Below are 19,589 nucleotides of genomic sequence, written 5' to 3'. Positions count from 1 at the left end.
TGGGCAGCAAGTTGCCAGGGTGTCGTGGAGCGGTAGGACCGGGCAGCCGGCACCGCCACCCTCGTGGGGACGAGACGGTCAGGGCAGATCACACCCTGGAGCCAACCCACCCAAGGGCCAAGGAGGCTGGGCTGCTACCCACCAGCTTCCTGGGTTCCTGGCTGCCCCGTGCCCAGGCCAGGGTGCTCCTGTAGACACGTCCCCGGGTGGATCTCCCGGGCTTACAGGGAGCAGCCTTCAGGGCAAGGTGAAGCCAAGAATTGGGGGACCTGCCGCTTCCACCATGGGCTCCGGTAGCCCCTTTACACATGTGGCTACTGCAGCCACGAGGTGACATGGCTCAACACCAGGTCACACAGCTAGAAAGGTGGCAGAGTCACAAGTGTGAACTGGCTCCGAGGGACCTGAGAGGTGTCTTATCACACAGGTCAGGACCAGCGCAGATGGTTCACTAGAGACACGGTCAGGGAGGCAACAGGAATGCTTCGGGGCCTGGGACGAGGGCTCTGGGGGCTGTGGGAGCAGCCGTGGGCAGGGCGGCTGTGGCAGCCGTGGTTACAGGGTGTGGGCCAGCAGCAGGCTCCCAGAAGGGGCTCTGAGCCCTGGCAGGGGACGGCCGCAGGGTGGAGGCAGGACCAGGGGCCTGGTCGTTCCACCTTGGGTGACAAAACGGCACGTTTCATCCCAGGAGCCAGTCTGATGAGCTCATGTGGCGATGAATCACGGCGGGGCTGGGCTGGGGCCGCCTCTGGAACCCGGACTCCCAGGCTCCTGGCAGCCCGGCCCTGGGCTCTGCCGTGTGGGACCCCTCCACTGAGCCCATTTCCCCAGAGGGGTGGGCGACCTCCTGCCCTGTACCAAGTGCATGGGCCGAGGGATTCCTTTGACAAGAGCCTCGGAGCTGTCTCCCTGCTTATTTTTGTGCAAGGAAGCCAAGAATGGTCTCATTTTTGTTCTTGTTAAGGGTTGGGGGGGAAAAAAACATAAAAGAATATGCCACAGGCTCGTATGCAGCCCGCAGAGCCCCAAACATCTGCCATCTGGCCCTTTCAAGAAAAAGTTTGCTAACCCGGAGGCAGGAAAGGGTCAAAAGCCCACCCAGCCGAGAAGTCAGAGCATGTGCAGCTCAAGCTGGGAGGCCGTCAGGGAGACGCGGGTTCCAACATAGAGACGCTGCTCTGCAACCACCAGACTGGACGGAACCAAGAGGTCCCACCACGTGTTGCGAAGGTGTGGATCCAACGGGACCCTTGTGCGTTGCATCAGTACGACACCACTGGAAAAAGCCTGACAGTGTCTCAAGTCGTTAAACACAGATTTATCATATGACCTAGCAATTCTGTTCCTAGAAATCTACTCCAGAGAAACAGACTCTACATAAAGACACACACATGAACAGGCATAGCAGCACTGTTCATAACAGCTCCGAACCGGAAACAACCCAAATGTCCGTTAGCTGATGAATGGAGGAAGCAAGAAGTGGTCTCTCTGCACAATGGTATAGGAGTTGGCAGCAAAAAGGATGGAACCACTCATATGTGCTACAACACAGACGAACCTCGCTAAACATGCCAAGTGAAGGAAAACAGACACAACAGACACACTGGAGGGCTCCTTTTACATAAAATGTCTAGAAAAAGGCACATTTACAGCGACAGAAAGTGCCTGGGGTGGGGAGGTGACAACAGGGACTAGAACTGCAAACAGGTATGAGGACGTCTTGCAGATGATGGAACTATTCTAAACCTGCACCGTGATGGCTGCACAACTATAAACTTACAATCACTGAGTCACTCACTCACAATAGGTGAATTTTTAAACCTTATGCCATGTACATTACACCTCAATTAAGGTATATAAGGAAAAGAATCTCCACCCATGCAGGTGGAGGGTATCAAAGTCAGAGGCAGTATGGCTCGCGATTAGGAGTGCAGGCTTTGCAATCAGCAGACTTCAGATCTGAGCTCGGCTTCATCTACCCGTTCACCTATTCACTCCTCCATTCATCCACCCATCCATCCTCTCCAGCCAAGCGTTATCCATCTTTCCAACCAGCCAGCAATACTGCTGGCACCATCTAGTATGATCTCCCAAGGACTGAGTTAAGCGCTAAGGTTACCCGCGGGAAGCAAGGCAGACAGACCCCAGCGCTCGTGGAGCTTACCGACACCCTGCTGCCCTCGTCTGCAGCGTGGTATGAAAGCGACCACTACCAGAGGCTTGCCATGCCCAGCCCGTGAGAGGGTAATATATACAAACACTCAGTCCTGTTCCTGGCTGAACAGCAGCTCTAATTCTTATTGCCCGAGTCCTGAAGGTGAGTGACCCAGAGCAGGCAGGGCTGAGGAAGTCTCCCAGCTCCCCAGACCACGGAGCCCGCAGCTCCACTGCAGTCCTCGCCCTCTGCTTATCAGGGAGGGGGCGTTACCTGGGCAACCTCCGCCATCTCTCCGGCAAGCGCGACGCCCGGCTCCTCCAGCCTGGGAGAGCAGAGCCCGCCGGCGCCTTCGCGGGAGACGAACTGTCACCAGGGAGGCGCCCGTCGGCGTGACTCAGAAGGGACTGGGAGCACGCCTCCCAGTGACGGGGCGGCCGCTCCAGCACTTGCCGCAGCCTGCGAGGCTGGGCTCACGCGAGCACGCATGCTCCCCCGCCCGTCATCAAAGGGGAGGCAGCCCAGGGCGCTGGGGGGGGGGGGGGGCGGCGCGGGGGAGGAGCCGGCTGGAGCTGGGCTGGCTTCTACAACTTCTTTTGTGCCAGGGGACATCCTGAAGCTGTGCTGCCCAGCTCGAAAGCCACCAGCTTTCGAAAGCGTGTGGCTACTTAGGCTGAAACAAATTAAAAGGAAACACAGCTGATCATTCAGTGTCTCCACGGCCACACAGGGCAGGCGGCTGCCACACTGGGTGCTGCAAACAGAGGATGCGTTCAGCGTGGCAGAAAAGTTCTACCAGGCAGGCTGTCCTGAAGTCTGAAGTGTCCCCTCGGTCACCCCCGCCCCAGAGGACCAGCCACGGGCTCGCTGCCCCTCCCATCCCTCAGGGCTGGTGTGTGAGCAGCACCCAGACCAACCGCCTGCCCAGGCCCCGCTGGCCTCCCCTCCAAAGCCTACAGGGGCCTCTCCCCGATGTCTTCTGCACTCCCGGGAAGAACGACACGTGGGTAGCCTCCTCGGCTTCCCCGATTCCTAGACAGGCCTCTGGCCTCCTCGTTTCTCTCAAGCTCGCCCTGAGTGTCCATGCTGACCGTGCCAGTTGGCCGTGCCCTGCCGAGCCAGCGTGCTTCTGGGCTGGGGGTGGGGGTCCCTGACATTGGGGTGGGGCGCGCTTCTGACCCTTTCTGGCCCTCCAGAACGGCCTCTGTTAAATCCTTTCTGCATGAAGCACCATCCCTTTGCCTTCAGAATCAACTCAGGTCTGTGACCGGCCCGCGTGTGTCACTTCCTGACTGCCCATCTGGGCCCAAGCCTAGATCGTTACCCTGAGACCATCATCGCGTCTCAGCACCCCCCGCAGACTCTGCAGAGGCTCCAGCTTAGCCAGTACAGTTACTGTACTGTTACTGCTGGACCGACCAACCAACAGACAGATGAATCAAGTACACCCTCAGGGACTTGGGTTTGTCAGGATGGGAGTCGGACACCCACTCTGAGTGGGTGGGGCCTTTGGCTCTAGTACGGAGGGGCGGAAAGCGAGACTCGAGCCTAGCCCTGGGGCTCCCTTGCCGGCTGGAGGGGAGGGCACGGCCTTCTCGCCCAGCAGAGCCGCTGTTTCCAGCAGTGCTGGCCACCCCAGTCCAGGGCGCACCGTGTGCCAGGGTAACGGGCTGCGACAAGAGACACAAGAGCACTGGCCGCCATCGCTTCTGGAGGGCTCCCCATAGATCAGCCCCTCTTCTGCAAACCACTTTCACAATTCTCACAACCACTCATTGGCGTTCACGTTACAACCACTTCACTGACAATTATGTCAATGTGAACGAAGTGATTAGCTCCATTTCACAGTTAAGAAGACTGAGGGTGAGAGAAGTTAAGTCACGGAGCTGGTAAGAGCCAGAGCGGGAGCTGGACTCAGGCCCAGCTTTGGATCCGAGTCCCGACCGCCAGGCCACTCTGAGGGGCACGCCCAAGTGCTTTCTCTGCCTTGATCGACGCTGCTGCCTCCCGCTGAAACAAACGAGAAGCCCTTCAAATTGAGGCGCTGAGCCCAGGGGCAGGTGGAGACTGGCTGCAACTGGGCACCTAAATGACATCTGCCCGGGAAGCCTGGGGAGCTGGGTAATCTGTGTGAAAGAATGGGGGTGAGATCCTGGCACTCTGCCACCTGAGTGCCCACCGGAGGCGGTCTCCCTGCAGTCATTACTGCTTCCAAGGAAACAGCAGACACACGGGCACAGTGTCCCGCTTGTTGTCTCCAGAGCATCGGCTGGTTGCCTGGGAAACCAAGCATCTGGCTGGTGGGGCAATGAACTGGTTGTGGTGCCAGGCTGGCAGCTGGGTACCACATCCTACTTAGCTCTTGGGGACTGCTACAACCTTTGCAAAATCCAGTCAACCCATGGATCTGACTGACTGCACTGAGAAAATTCTAGGTGGCTGTTCTCCCCTCTCAGCTCTGACCCCAGGGGAAAGGGTCAAGCCTTGTCTGTCTCCTCACTGTTCTGTGTGGTGGTGGAACTGCTGGGGTCACGTGGAAGGTGCTCTCAGTATTTGTCAAAGGGAGGAGATTCAGAATCAGAAAGAGAGCTACAAACGGCTTGGTTTTCTCTATTTCCTGGCATACTGAGTGCAGCACTTTAACAGCATCATCTGTTAGGATTTGAAAGAGCTTAGCTGAAATAGCATCACTACCATGAGCTTGGTTTGTAGTGGTATGTGTTGGCCGTTACCAGCTACCACACCAGACCCTTAATCCTCCCTGCCCACTGAAAACGCAGGAACCACCTGCAGGGGGGCTTGTTAAAAGGCAGGTTCTAACTCGGTAGACCCCATGGGGCCTGGGAGTCTGCACTTGGCAGCAGCTTGCACGCGAGAGCGGCGTGAACCCGGCCCCGGGGCCTGGTCTGCTCCTCCCTAGGGGGCAGGCACACTCGCTCGGTCCCTGTGACACATGGAAGGGGACACGGAGGGGTTAAGGCCTCGCCGGAGCTCACGCAGCTGGCGCTGTGGGTTATGTCCCCCACGTGGTATGTCAGAGTCCGAGCCCCTGGTGTCTGCGGCTGTGACCTTCTTTGGAAATAGGTCTTTTCAGACGCCATCAAGGGAAGATGAGGTCATGCTGGAGCAGGGTGGGTCCTCGTAAAAAGGTCAGGGGAAGACACACACAGGGAGAAGGTCAGGTAAGGACGGGGGCAGGGACGGGAGCAAGGCTCCCACCAGCAGAGGGACGCTGAGCGGCACGGCAGCCCCCAGAAGCTGCAAGAAGCCGGGAAGGAACCTGCCCGCACCCTGACGTCCGAGAGGTGGCACACTTTTGCTCATGCCGCCCAGTTTGTGGTCCTTTGTCACAGGAAACACACAGCTGGCGAGCGTGAGAGCAAGGCGGGCCCGGGGGGCCTGGCTCCTGGCCTCCCTGCTTCTGCTGTCTCAGCTGGCCCTTCCCATCCTTTTCTCGTGTGGAGGTGGTAGCCGGGGCCCCTGTTCCCAGCAGCCTCTCCCAGCTTACCCTTGGAATCTGCTGGGCTGTCTCTTCTTGAGCTTCCCTGCTAGCTCAGACGTTAAACAATCTGCCTGCAAGGCAGGAGACCCAGGTTCGATCCCTGGGTCGGGAAGATATCCTGGAGGAGGAAATGGCAACCCACTCCAGCATCTTGCCTGGAGGATTCCATGGACAGAGGAATCTGACGGGCTACAGTCCATGGGGTTGCAAAGAGTCAGACACAACTGAGCGACTATCACTTTCACTTTTCACTTTCTCCTCTTGGGAAAGGCCTGACCCCGTCTCTTCCTTGCTCTCTCATTGACGCCCACCCCTAGCTGATGACCTGGTCCTGTGCTCCCTCAAGGAAGGCCGGGCAGGGACGCCTATCCATTACTGCCGTCGCAAGGAGCGGGCTGGACGCCCAGGGAAGCTGCAGAGGGAACTCCTGAGAGGACCTCGGCACAGGAGTCACGGGGCAGGCTCAGCCCCACCCCTGGTTTGGCCCTCAGGTGTGTGCAGAGTGGGGCATCTCTGCATTCAGACTTCCGTTCTGCTGCTTGTGAGCTGTGCAGCCGCAGGCAAACCATACCACCTCCCTGAACCTTAGTTTCCTCATCTGCAAAACGGGGCTAAGAGGTGCGCCTGCCTCTGGCAGCTCTGACGAGATTGAACGTGGTATTTCATGCTGAACCTTCTAGGTGTTTAGTAATGTTAGCCATTGGCCCAGTGGGGCATTGATCAAGATAGTTAAGTCTGGAGAGAAAATAAAGGTGACGAGAAACCTCTAAATGCCCACTGACAAGGAAACGCCTGAACTAACCATGGCCACGTGCAAGATCACACCAGCAGCAGGAAAAAGGAACGAAGCGCGGCCAGCAGCCCTGCCGTGGACTCCAGCCCCACGAGCCACATGTGTCGGAGCACACACGCCGGTGGGCAGGGGAGGACCACGGTGGTGGTGGGTGCAGGGCACCGAGGAGGAGCTTTGGCTTCATGAAACGTTTCAAACTGCTGCAGGAAGCCAGAGCTGTGCCGAACATTTAACTTCAAAGCAGTGAAGAGAAACACCCCCAAAGATTTCAGAAACTGGGATCATGGAGGTGGTGGGGTCCCTGTCCACAGACTCCTTAAAATTGGGCAGAACCCCACATTCTTAGAAGGAGCAGGAAAGTATCTGAGATCCCGTTCTCCTTGATTTTCCACTGTTCCAGTCGATCACTTTGCTTTTGAAATGATAAAGATGCTGACAGAGCGGTGTTTGGGAGGGGACTGCTACAGAGCACGAGGGCTCATGGAGTGCTCACCGCCAGCACGGTCGTGAGCTGGCGTCCATCATTCCAAGGATTCCCTGAGTACACACCCTCCCCCCCCTTAAAAGGGTACATGAATCCAGCCCACATCATACAGGCTGGCTTGTTTTTAGCCTCACCTCTGCCCCCCCCAACACCCTACCCCAGCACCCATGCCAAAACCATGACATACGGTTGGCAAACGTTTCCTGGGAAGCGGCCAGGTGATAAATACTGCAGGCTTTTCGGGCCACGCTCTGCTGTTGTAGCATGACCGGGGGTTGGGGTGGGGCGGCTGGGTCCCCCTGAATCTATTTAAAAAAAACAAACAGGTGATGGGCCAGTCTGTCAACCCCCAGGGGTGTCAGTTCCCATCGTCCTCCCTGGCCACACGCAAACAGATGCAAACGTACAGAGAGCTGGGTTTTGCTCCCAGCCTTCGTTGCTTGGTCCCTCCTTTCGTTTTACACAAAGGGCATCACGCTGTACACAGGTCTCTGCATCCACACCCTGTGGGTGGAAGTGGCCCCACATCAATTAGAATAGATTTTCCCATGCTGAGTGTTGTCGTAAGCCACCTAAAATGTCACCGGGCAAAGGCAGCATGTACATTTAGAAAATGAAAATCAAGCAAATGGAAGTCTTCTCTCCTGACCTCAGCCAGAGCTCTGGGCAACTCCTTTGCGTGGCCTGGGCAGTGGTCACTGGGTGCTGTAACTGCCACGCATCAGGGACCCGGCAGGGCGGTCCCCTGACCAGACAGCCGGACCCTTTCCAGGCACTCTGTGTCACCGAGCTCTTTTCCAGGGACCACTGCCTGCCCCCGAGGGGGGCCCCCTCAGTCCAAGAGGGTCTTCCATGGTCCCCGGGATCAAAGCCCAGCCAGCCTCCAGGCTCTCACATACCCAGAAATGTGTCCTGCTTCCCCATAACTATAAACTCAACCCAGGATGTGTTCATCACTAACAGGAAAGGCTGTCTTTGAGGAATCACCCCCGGTAGACTCAACAAATAAATTTAAAAATGCAAATACGGTACCGAGGTTGCTCCTCTTCTGCCGGCTGGGAGAGATGTTCAGAGCAAGTTTTGCTCCCCTGAAAGGCAGAGGACAGCACAGGGCTGTTTGCCTTGGGCTTGAAAAAGAGAACTCTCTATCCCAAATAAGGAGTTCCCGGGCTCGGCTTCAGGCGGTAGCATCTCGACAGGGGCCTCCGCTGTTTATTTGACTCAGAACTTTATCTGGGGCTCGCAGGACTTCAAAGGCATCCGATCTGCTTGGGCCTCGTGCGGGGAGCCTCGAGGCCTCGCCAGGCTGCCTCCTCTTGGGCTGGAGCCACGGCTCCTGCTGCGAAGGGCCTTAATTTATGAGCGCCCTGGAAAAGGACCCAGCTCCCCAATTAATTCACCTGTAGTGGATCATCAATGTTGGTGTCCAGGCAGGCAATGAAGGTGCGCTCGAATCAAAGGGGGAGGGTGTCCTCCTGAGTTCCTGAGAAGGGGGTCTTATGGGGAGCAGGAGTCACTAGTCACTTAGGCAGGCCCAGGGCAAGGGCAAGGCAGATCCAGGGGTGGGACCTGGAGGGCATTCACGGCAGTGAAATCCGAGTGGCCCACATGGTGGAGGAGACGCTGGCAGAGGCCGTCACGAAAGACCTCAATGGTCTAAAGCAGAGAGGGACGAAGAGGAGGCTCAGGCCGGGGGCTGAGTTCTGCCTGAGGTACAGGGGAGAGTTCTTTACTCTGAGAGTCAGTTTTCTGGTCTGCAAAATGGAGACATGAAATTAAAAGACGCTTGCTCCTTAGAAGAAAATCTATGACCAACCTAGACAGAATATTAAAAAGCAGAGACATTACTTTGCCGACTAAGGTCCGTCTAGTCAAAGCTATGGTTTTTCCAGTAGTCACGTATTGATGTGAGAGTTGGACTATAAAAAAAGTTGAATGCTGAAGAATTGATGCTTTTCAACTGTGGTGTTGGAGAAGACTCTTGAGAGTCCCTTGGACTCCAAGGAGATCCAACCAGTCCATCCTAAAGGAAATCAGTCCTGAATATTCATTGGAAGGACTGATGCTGAAGCTCCAATACTTTGGCCACCTGACGGGAAGAAACGACTCATTGGAAAAGACCCTGATGCTGGGAAAGATTGAAGGCAGGAGGAGAAGGGGAGGACAGAGGATGAGATAGTCGGATGGCCATCACCAACTCAACGGACATGAGTTTGAGCAAGCTCCAAGAGTTGGTGATGGACAGGGAGGCCTGGTGTGCTGCAGCCATGGGGTCACAAAGAGTCGGACACGACTGAGCCACCGAACTGAACTGAATCCTACCTGCCAGGGCCGCTGTACCGTCTCAACAGGGCAGCAGACGAAGAGGCTGGAAAACAGTAGGCACGCAGTGCGTGCCTGCTGCGCTTTTTCCCTTTCTTCCAGATACTGCAGGGCCTCTCCAACTGCAGTGTGTACCAGGATCACCTGGAAAACACACCTTGCTACATTCTCCTCCCCCACCTTCCAGTTCATGAGACAGGGGTGTGCACTGCTAGCAAGTTTCCCGATCACATAGAGGCTACTGGTCTGAGAGCCCCACTTTGAGAACCAGTGAGCCATGGTGGGTCCACTGTGGTGGAGAGGCCTAGAAGGAAATAAAAACTGTTCTAGACAGAAAGTTCATCGCAGACACTGACAGAGGCTCTGAGAGCCGACAGTCATCAAGGGTCTGCTGCAGGCCACCACCTCCACTCAGTATCAAGTTGGTCCCGGACCTCCTGGATGTGCTTTTCAGGTTCCACGGGCTCCTGGACATCTTTTCCAGCCCAGAGGTCAACCAAAGGATGACCTCAGAATGGCATCCCTTCTGCCAAAGGCTGCTATCCATGCACCCGCCTGGTCCCTGTCACCTCTCCAGCCCCTAGCTGGACACAAACCACTGTGGCCTCCAGCCGCCAAGGTCGGCAGGCTCCATCTGAGTGGCTTTAGGACCCTGGACAGGGGCTCTCTGTCCATTTCAGAGTTTTCTGCAAAACTACCCTTGGGGTCTAAGCGGGCACCAGGGTGCAAACGTGGAGCCTCTGCCTTTGTCTCAGGATCAATCAGCCTCCCTCCCAAACCCCATTCCATCCAGAGGGCAGGCTGCCCCCGGGGTGTTTTCTGGTCCCCCGGTGAGGTAAGGACCTAGTCCCTCTGCGGGGCCTGCTCTTTTTGAAGGCTTTGTTTGGCTTCGTCTCTGAGAAAACAAGCAGGCAGGAGCCTTGGAGGCAAACCCAGAAGGGCAGCCCCACCCCCCTGCCGAGAGCTGCCAGCCTCCCCAACTTGGGGGATCGCTGCCCACCCCCCCAGACAGGCTCCAGCAGAACAGAAGGTCTTCCTGGCCAAGAGACAGCCTCCCATTTACGTTTTACAGACTTATTTGAAGAAAGAGAAAGGGAGAGAAAAAAATTCTGCCTTAAACGGCAGAAAACAAATTCACCCGCAAAGCGTTTACGTGGAAGGCTTCCTTGTGTGGTGGGGTGAGTCATCAGCCCCGTCAAAGCGTGCGTGGGATGACAAGCTGAGCCCCTGGGCCCCCTCCTCGTCTGGGAGAGAGAAGCAACCCACAAATGCGCTTCTTTCCTGGCTGTGTGGCGAGCCGGCTGTCACTCGCCCCTTCTGAGGCCAGGGGAAGGCTGTCATGCGGGCGTTGTGGGGTGTCTGATGTCCCCGAGCCCAGAGCTGGGGCAGTGCGGGGTGGGGACAGGCTTGGGGTCCCAGGGATGTGGTGCAAACCCCAATCCCCTGCTTCCTGCCCTGGGGCTCAAGCAGGTGCTTCTTCCGGGCCCCCCAGGGCTCTGCACTCTTGATCTTTTGAGTGCGATGGTCAGAGGGCTCCGCAGGGGTGAGGCTATACGAGGTACCCCTTGCTGTCTCTGGTCCACGGACGATGGGCACCTGCATCGCCTGTCCTTTCTCTCAGACACTCAACTTCCTGTCTGAACAATGGGGTTTCACTCAAAGATTTAGGTCCTGCCGGGCTTGACCCTTGTCTGAACGAGTTACTACAAAACCGTAAAAAGCAACGAGGTAGGTAGAGCCGAGCGCGCTGTACAAGCTTGTGTGTGAGATCAACCACGGGACGTGACAGAACGCTGAGGGAGCAAGGAGCGCCCAGCGTGGGTAATGAGATCCGTGTGGGGCTTTAAAAGGAACTTTGATGAGAACCTTCTGAAGGGCTCCACGAAGCTAACAGGACTGCCTCTGGGAAAAGGAACTTGAGGGAGGAGAAACTGTGCATTTCGAACCTTTCAGAATTCCCCCAAGGACTGAGTACATGTTTAGCTGTCACTGGTCTCAGCTGCCATCAGCAGGTATCTGGGGAGCGACAGGCTGAAAGGGAAGATGGCAGGAGGGAGCTGTCCGGGCTGATGGGAACCCAGGCGTCTGAGACTCAAGTGAGGACAGCAGTCAAAACCCACGCGACCCACAGATTTGTGCAATTTGTTATGTCTAAGTTACAGCTCCATTTTTTTTAACTTAAAAGTGTTTACAGAGGTCTATGGACAGTGGCACATTTTTTTCCCCCCAGTTTTCTCTGTCCTTTTTACTATTCAGAGGAAACCTTAATAAATGCAATTTTAAATGTCCCACCTCAGTACTCCTGCATTCCATTATCAGGTGTATAAACTGGTTTGGATCACGTTGGATAACTGCTGGGGAAGCGTCCACCAAAAGGGACCCTCTGCCTACCCAATGGCCTGACCTCAAAAGGATGTAAATGTATGTTCACTCAGAGACGTGTTTATAACAGTTCTGTTCGTAATAGCCCCAACCTGGAAATCTCTGTCTGTAACAGAATGAACAAACTAATAGTCTATTCATTTAACGGAACACTATCGAGTGAAGCAAATCACTACTACATAGAATATTATACGTTGCACAGATAAATCTTAAAAACGTAACTTTGAGCCGAAGAAGCCAGGCATGCAGGAGTTTAGGCTGTGTGACTCCATTTACCTGAAGTCCAGGTCTGTGCCAGACAAATCCATGCTGTGGGAAGGGAGGAGAGTGGGTCCCTTGGTGGGCGGTGGGGTGCACAGGGGCCGGGGGAACTCTGTGGGGAAGGGGGGCTCCAGGGAGGTGGTCACATTCTCTGTATCAATCTGGGCGGTTACAGGATCAATTCTATAAGCATCGGCGGCATTTTTAGCCAGTAATATCGCGTGGTCTGTGTGCTTTTCTACATGTATGCTATCCCTTCAATGAAAAGTCTGCTTCAAACACAGACCAAATCGCTCTACGCTGATTCCAAAGAGACCTCTGGTTGAGGAAGGGCCTGATGTTCACTGGGGCTTCTGTGCCTCCGTGGGCTCAGACAGGGGACCAGGCCACCCACCCTCTCCATGCCCAAGGTGGTGCCCCTTCTGCCAAACGAAGCGGGTTGGAGACCCACCAACCACCCAGGGTTCAAATCTCAGCTCCGCCTAGTTCTGGCTGTGGACGAGCTCCCTGGCCCTCTCCGCTCCCCCTTCCAAATGAACCTGCCTTTGAGAAGACTGGCAGAGAGCATCCACTGGAGCCCCCAGCACGGCCCCAGGCCCTAGCAGGCACCTAGTAACTGTTCTCTCCGGTTACCATGAGGAAAGCCCACAAGAGCATGAGCTCTCCTCCCCAGGGCGCCCTGCCCTCCGCCACTTGTTAGCTTCAATCCCTGAAGCTTCCCACGTTATTACTTTCAGGGCCCCTGATGGCCCACCAGGGGCCAGGAGCTGCGGCTGTGAGTCGCTGGAGACCGTGGCCTCCCGTGGGTTGTGATGAGCGCAGGTGCAGAGGCGGCCTGGCTGGACTCACCTCGGGAAGGGCCTCTGCTCCCCGGGGTCAGCTCTGCCACTGGGGCACCTCCCGCTGGGCATCCCCTGCAGTCTTGGACGGTGATGGCCCCCCTGCCTCACGGCGGGGGAGCCCCCCTTTCACGGTTCTCTGTGGAATCCCTCTGATCCCTCTTAGGAAGTCACAAAGCCCTCTTTGACCAAGTGCCAGAAACTAATCTGGACGGGATTCTTGCCTCTTGGGCCTGGAGGAAGCCGACCTGTGGCTGGGCCTGTGAAAGGACCGAAGAGGCCACTCCCGGCTGTTCCCAACCTGCTCTCCACCCTGGCTTCACCTTCTCACTCAGGGGCAGGACGGCCGGCATTCACGACCCCGCTGGGCAGCTCAGTAAAGGCTCCCGAGAACACACCTCAAAGAGGCACGGGCTGGAGCCAACGGGACTGGACGTGGATTCCCAGTTGCACTGCCTCCACAGGCCCGGGAGGTCACTGAGGCAGGGGTCGGGGGGGAGCTTTCGCTCCCTCTGTTAACTCAGGGTGACCCACAGGGGCTGCGTGGAGAGGGGTCTGCCCCGGGGGGTGCAGTGACTGCTTAGTGCCGCCTGCCTGGGGCTCCCTGGGGGGGTGGCATGCGCATGGTTTCCATGCGCCTTCTTTCTTCCAGAGCCTGTCTTCTGGAAACTATCTACATGAAGGGAACGAGACCTCGGTCACTAGAAAAGAGTAACTAACCCTGATCGTGCGCTTATTCACACGGTGGTGCCATTTCTAAGCTCTTTGCTGCTGTTAACCCGTGTGACTCTCATAGCGACCTAAGAGGCTTGGTCTTAATGTGACCCCCACTTAGTTCAGGAGGGAAAAAAAGAGGTCCATGGAGGAAAGGAGCCAGTCCAGGGGTCCCAATGGCCCATGGGGGAGGTGGAGCCAGGGTTGGAACCTGGGCAGTCTAGGGCTAGAAACGTTTCTCTTGGGGGTGAATTAGAAATATGTGGAAAGAGTCACAAAAAAAAATACACCTCTACTGCCTGTCTAGCACCCACTGTTCTGGAAATCTGCCCTGAAAGAGGAGTTCTAAAGAAGTGAAAGCCTGGCTACGACGGAAGGTCATGACTTCACTGTCTGTAATTGAGGAGAATGGGCAATGACCAAGTGCCCAACAGCAGGCCCTGTGGTCAGCTGTGCGTGACCTCCTCACAGGTGTGACGGACACACTGACACGCCTAAGGACCTGGCCACAGCTGTCAGGAGGCTGTGCAAAGGGAGACAAAGCCTGGAAGGGCATCGGGGGGTGAGACCAGGGAGCAGGGGGGCCACTGGCTTCACTGTGGCCGTAAGGGTGCTTTCACCATGACTAAAGAGGGGAGCAGGTGGCGGGGCAGGGGCGTAGGCCGCGTGGAAACAGCAGGAGGGGAGCACGGGTCGCCACCTCCCCTCCAGACACGTCGAGCCCAGCCCGAGTCACCCAGGAGCCTGTGGCGCAGGGCCCAGAGCCAGGAGCCAGGTGCAGGCGGGTGTGTAAGCGGCCGGTCCTGAGCGTGACCTTCCGTGGCCAGGCCCAGGGGTCTGCCATGTTCCAGAAAATCAGGTCTTCCGTGAGAAGCAGGGGATTGCCGTCAGAGGTTAATTCACGTAATCCTCTCGGTGACGGCTGTGAGGCTCAGAGAAAAATGTAAAGCTCTCATGAAACGCTCCTGGCACACGAGGCATGAGGGCAGACAGGCGACGGGGATGCTGCGGAGCAAAGCCCGCAGGTGTGAGGGGGGAGCTGCCGGTGCATGTGCGTATCTGTGTGCACACGCATGTGCAGTGCGAGCCCCGCTCCCAGTGGCTACACGCCCAGGTGGTGGAGCCACACCTGTGTTTGAGCCCCAGCTCTGCCATTAAGAGCTGCGGGCCCTTGAGCCAGCGTGTTAGCCTCTCGGCCTCGGTCTCTGCATCTGGGAGATGGGGAAACGGGAGGCCGAGGCCCCTTCTTGGGGCTGCGGGGATCCCCCAGGGTGCCGAGCAAGGTGCTAGCACTGGCTGGGCACAGAAGGAGCACCCTGGGCAGGGTGGCGGGGCTGGACTTGGCCTTGGCATGCGTGTCGAGAATGCATGCTCCGGGGTCTGCAGTGGGCACAGCACGGCATCTAAGGGCCAGGCTGGGACTAGAAGTGGCTCCCCACTACCCGGGAGGAAGGTCAGAGTTGGGGGTGAGGGTCCTACCCTTCCTCCCAGGCTCCCGGCAGGGAGAGCATGAGCTCGGGGCCCTCTGTCCCTCTGACCTGGCTCCTGGGGACCCTGCCACCTGCCGGGCCTCTCTCCTTGCATGGGAACAGGGGTGAAGGGCCAGCTTTTCCAAGAGGGTGCCCAGTGGGAGTGGGAACCCAGGCTCTCAGCCCCACATCTGGCAACCCCAGTTCCTCACCTACCTACTGGGGGCCCTCACAGGGGCTCAGCCAGGGGCCTGGTGTGGAAGCTGGATCGTGATACCATGAAGAGCAGCTGTCCTTGGCAATGGGCTTCGTCCCCTGCATCCCTTCATCCATGAGACCGGGGAGCTGGGACCATGCAGAATCACTCTAGCAGGCGTTACTGACAGGGGCACTCCCGCCAGGCAGTGCCCTCCGAGGACAGATTGCCGCCCCCCACCCCGATCTTACAGACACTCCATGGGGGGCCCTGTGAGGGCTGGTGAGTACCCGCTGGCTGCTCTGACCGGGGCGTGTGTGGTGACGCTCCCACAGCTCTGGCAGGGCAGCCCGTCTTCACATGGACCCGTGAGTGAGGCGCTACTTAGTGATCTTCCCATTTCACAGATGAGAAAACTGAGGCCCCAGTAAACACCCCCGACATCCAATGTACTCAAAACACAGTCTCCCTGCAGCACACATGCACACACAGGCACAGACCCCACCTTCTTCTCGACCCACCTACTCTGTCCAGCAGAGGGGCAGGCCCTGGACAGGGGTGACTGAGCGGCGGTGGCCGCCTCAGGGGCTGGGGAAACTCTGCTCAGGGATGCAGGCGGTGGGCAGCCGGCCGGGGAGGATGGGGGCCTGGACTGGGATTTCCCCAGCTTCCCCGGGGGGAAAATCACCTTGGTTTTCAAGACTTCTAGGCAGTGACCCAGGAACCCCACCTCAGGAAGCGAGAAGTTGTTTTTCGGAGCTGGGGGCACCAGAAGTGCCAGCTGCACGAAGCAGGCATATCATGCTTCTCAAGGCTCCTTCGGGGCAGCTTAGAGCGTGTCTCCCCCGAGCCGGGTCCTCAGGGCCTGTGGTCCAGGGCCTGACGGGTCTGTCCCACACAGCTCGAGCAGTGGGCTTCTCGCCTCGAACCCAGGGACGGGCCAGTCTCCTCCCAGCTTTGCAAACACACCCCAGACCCTCCCACCTGAAGCACACCCTGGCTCTATCCCATAGACCCGGCCTGGTCCCTCCTGGCCTTGTGAGCAGGACAGGCCTGGCCCCTCACAGCCTGACGTGCAGGGACAGGCCCGTGTCCACAGAACAGGGCTTCCAAGTGCATCTGAGACAGAAATGAGGCCTCATCAACCCAGGACGACTGTTTATGCTTCCACACCCCCAGGGATCGGCCTCAGGGGCCAAACCCCCCAAACGCAGCAGGGTAGGGCTGGCCTCTCCAGGGAGCCTCAGTGGCACTCACTGCTCTGCTCCGGCGCACCCTGGGGGGCTGGCTGCCACCCCAGCCTGCTCCTGTTGGCTCTGGGCCCTGGCCCCCCCCGCAACTCCCTGACCCGCCTGCCCCAGGGCGGGAGGCCAGGAAGAACAGCAGAGCTGCCTGCAGCCTGGAGGGGGCAGGGAAGGAGGCCCAGAGCCGGGGACGTTGAGGGTCGGCCCCTGTCCCCTTCTGGGGGCTTTGGAATCTTGGACAAGTGGCTCAGAGTCCCTCACTTGCAAACATCAACAACAGCGGACCATTTGGTAAGCTGAGATGACGCTCAAAGCCCAGTGCCCCTCGGAGGAAACGCTCCCCGCGGGCTGGGGTACGCTGGAGAGCAGCGCTGAGGCCGGAAGAGCAGCGGGACCCCCAGGATGGAGAGAGGCAAGGACGTCACACGGGTGTTGTTCTCGGACTCTGCCTGTTCCACAGCGCACCTGGAGGTCGATTCTCGAGACGTGGTTCTCAAGCTTTTTTTTTCCTTTTTTTCATTACGGTTCCCCTAAGGAGCCTTTTAAGACACTTCCATCCCAATCCGTCCTGATCCCATTGAGGTTAAATTCTAGAAAACAAGATTCTCTTGAGTAGACTAAACTATATTCTCTACGCACCGCTGGAATAACTAGGCATTTTTAAGCCCCAAACAGATTCCAGCCCCCTTGGAGGCAGTGCCACACCTGTGGAGAGCGCCCTGGGAGGGCCCCAGTATGCTGCGTAAAGACTCCATAAAGCTACGGGACACAGCAGGTAAGAGGCAGCACTCTTCAAAAGCAGAACTTCCCTATGTCGCCCTGCAGCCACAGCACGCACATGCATGGGGTGTAAGGGGAAACGATAAATACAGCATTTAGAGAATTAAAAGCTCAAGCTGAGGTTGTGGGATTTCAAATGTCCTTAATTTTGATGTTCTATTGATTTCAAGTTAAAGGTAGAGAAAAGCAAAGGAAAGGAAAAGAAAAATCCCCAACGGCCGGTGGCAAATACAGAGGAGAGAGTGGCGGCATCAGGCAGGAAAACCAGGACACAACCTGAGCGGGGCTGAGCAGCCGAAGCGCGGGATCGGGCGCAGGTGGATCGGGCACGGGGCAGGGGGGCCCTGGATCCACGCTGAAGCCTGCTGTGCGACCATGCGCAAGTCGCTGGACCTCTCTGAGCCCTCACGTGTGCTGAACGACAAGGAGCAGGAAGCGCCAAGACATGCCCCATGCGCCGCAGATACTCAGCAGCTGCATCTTACGGGATGAACCCTTGCTGAATCTATGCAAACCACAAGATGGATCAGCTACAGAGCCGGGATTCAAACCCCGGGTCTCTTGGCTCATTTCACCAGCCAGCAGTCCCTCAACACCTTATGTTTCTTTGCCATTTTATAAGGAAGGGGAGAATGCCTCCCTTCAGTCTCTTCAACACTGAGCGCAAAGTCCCCGGGAACAACATCAGGATGCTGCCACTGAGATGTCACTGCCACCTGGCGGCAGCACACCTAAATTACCGGGGGCGGGGGGGTCAAAGGGGACGATCACCAGCACCGCATCTGTGCTGCGCTCCCGTGGACTGCAGCCCACCAGGCTCCTCTGCCCATGGGACTCTCTAGGCAAGAATGCTGGAGTGGGCTGCCATGCCCTCCTCCAGGGGATCTTCCCAATCCGGGGATCAAACCCAGGTCTCCTGAATTGCAGGCGGATTCTTTACCATCTGAGCCACCAGGGAAACCCTACACACTCCTTAAGCCTATGACAAAAAGTGCTTAAACAGTGAGAACACAGGTCACCATCCATCACCAGGCAAAAGGGCCACTCACTACTGGGCATCTGTTGATTGCTTGACACCCTGACCTCAGTGTGCTTGCTTTCGTTTTGGGGGATGAACACATACATACTGCTGTATTTAAGAGGGATAACCAACAAGGAGCCAGCAAACAAATAAATAAAACAATGCTATAGAAAAATAATAAATAAAATTTAACTGATTTAACAACCATTAACAAACCAACCACCGCCAAAATGGAGCAGACATCCAGGTCTTGATGAGAACTGCTAGAAGCCCAGGGCTCCCCAATTCGGTACCTGCTCAATCAACTGTCTGAACCCCACACGCGCCTGAATTCATGCATTTCGAGCTTGTCACCTTTAAATCATCTTCTGGCTGTCAAAGTCTCCCGAAGTGCCACTTTCCACACCTACCATCTTGGTCATCGCTTGTGGCTGCGTAGAATTCACACACGTCACAAGCGCTGCCTTTCAGGAGTTCCCAGAGATTCCGGAAAGCGCTGGAGACAAAGTGGACCAGGGCAAGGCGACAAGCAGAGGGGAATCCACTCAAGACCACCTCTTCCTTGACACTGACCTTGGCCACCTGTTCAGAGAGACATTTCCCCAACCTGCTGGGCGGGCAGTAAGTCTCCATCCTGAGCTAAGAGAAAGCAAGGTGCTCACTCACTGAGGACTCACGAGGAAACATGCACGAGAGGAAGAACAGAAGAGGGAAGCTCTGAGCAGGCAGCCGCTGCTGTCCATGGCAGCAGGGCAGCCTCTCCTCGCAGGGACCACATCACACTGCCTGTGTTCCTCTCTCCCGCGACTGGTCTGGCGTTCACCTCCCAGGGCCCGCCGGCAGGTCCTGATGTAGGACCCGCCTGTTCCGGGACACCTGGCTGCAGGATCAGGCCTCAGAGAGGATGTCCCTGCAGACATCAAGGTCTCAGCAGCACCTGCCATGCCACAAACGGGTGCCTCCCAGGGCCTTCCGCCTGCATTCAGGAAGCCCCAGGAGCAGGCGAGGCCTGGGTCTGAACCCAGCTCCGGGCTTGTACCAGCTGCGGGAGCTGGGCTCGAGTCTGGCCTTGCCTTCCCCACGGAGAAGATGGGAGCAACGGTAACGAGCAGCCTGACAAGGGTCAAAGAGGAACAATGCAGCAGGCGCTCCGTAAACGCCAGTCCCTTCCCTGCACAGCTCCAGCTTGGAGACTCAGGCTCAGCCTCGGAGACAGCCACCCAGGCACAAGCGAGAGGCCCTGCCGCTGTTGGGGGGGTGGGGGGCCGTCTAGAGGACCTGGAATGTCAGTTTTCAGGGCTGGGTTTCTGTCCTCTGCCCAGCTGCGACGAGAGCCCCTCCAAAGGCGTGACAAGAATGTGAAGTGTCCCCTGGTCCTCCCCACACGACACACGGCCTCAAACCCCGCCCAGGGCCAGCTGCTCAGT

The 19,589-nt window shown here is 57.2% G+C and overlaps 1 protein-coding gene across 1 annotated transcript in view; it reads right to left on the bottom strand.

Moving 5' to 3' along the window:
* CMIP (c-Maf inducing protein) overlaps positions 1-19,589 on the bottom strand; it is a 204,679-nt gene that overhangs the window by 46,053 nt on the left and 139,037 nt on the right. The window lies entirely within an intron of this gene.

This window comes from Capricornis sumatraensis, chromosome 20 (genome assembly GCF_032405125.1).
Source record: "Capricornis sumatraensis isolate serow.1 chromosome 20, serow.2, whole genome shotgun sequence".
NCBI classification, from domain to species: domain Eukaryota; kingdom Metazoa; phylum Chordata; class Mammalia; order Artiodactyla; family Bovidae; genus Capricornis; species Capricornis sumatraensis.
Note: the sequence above shows the minus strand (reverse complement) of the source record. Positions and strands in the feature narration are given on the sequence as shown.